Here is a 941-nt window from a genome sequence, read left to right on the forward strand (position 1 = left end):
AAATACTTTTATTTTGAAAATATACACGCCATCCTGTTAAAATACTTTTATTTTGAAAATATGACGACGTCCGGTTGACGCGCGCTTAGTTTTGCCTGCTTCAATGCTACGTATAGGATATCAGAAAAAACAATTCTGCTCCGTTAAATCTACGTTTTGCCACTCCGTTATCCGTTTGTCATCTATGAAGACGACATCGCGGAAGGTGTAAGCGTAACTAACCGTAACTCAGAAAAACATTTTTCCCGTTTGCTAACTCTTCACAGTGAAACGACATATGAGGATATGATGGTGAAATGGCTCCCCCCGGTGAGTCTGGATGAAATGACGCCGTTATAGTGAAAATTGCGCCATCTGCGTTGATTTAATGTTACGACACAGTGTTATAGTGAAAATTGCGCCATCTGCTTGCGGTTTAATGTTATGACATCACGATTTCTTTGTCACAGTGTGTGTATGTGTGTGTGTGTGCTCCATTAAACTGTAAATAAAAACCCTCTCCATGTGTTTGAAATCATAACACTTTTTATTTTTTATCACAGGTTCAAATATTGAGCACCAAGCCTTTGACGCTATTAATACACGTAAGTACGTATTAACTATTCTTTTTATAAACTAAAATGAATGTATTTTATGTATATTATTATTAATTTATTTATGTTATATTATTATATTATATTTTTATATTTTTATTTTTATATCATAATTTTTTTTTTTTTTTTTTTTTATTTATTTTTATTCACAGAGGCCGCGATTGATCCAGACAGCGCAGCCGATGGTAAGACAAGATCCGTCTCCATAATTTTTTTAAAGAAAATCAAAAAATTTTTATGTTTATGAGGAATCTAATTTTTATTTTTTTAGATTTTATCCAATTCATCACACAACCCGCCTTTCAGACAGTTATCGATCTCACGCAAGATGGCGACGAAGATCCCACC

Source organism: Carassius auratus, chromosome 17, assembly GCF_003368295.1.
Source record: "Carassius auratus strain Wakin chromosome 17, ASM336829v1, whole genome shotgun sequence".
NCBI classification, from domain to species: domain Eukaryota; kingdom Metazoa; phylum Chordata; class Actinopteri; order Cypriniformes; family Cyprinidae; genus Carassius; species Carassius auratus.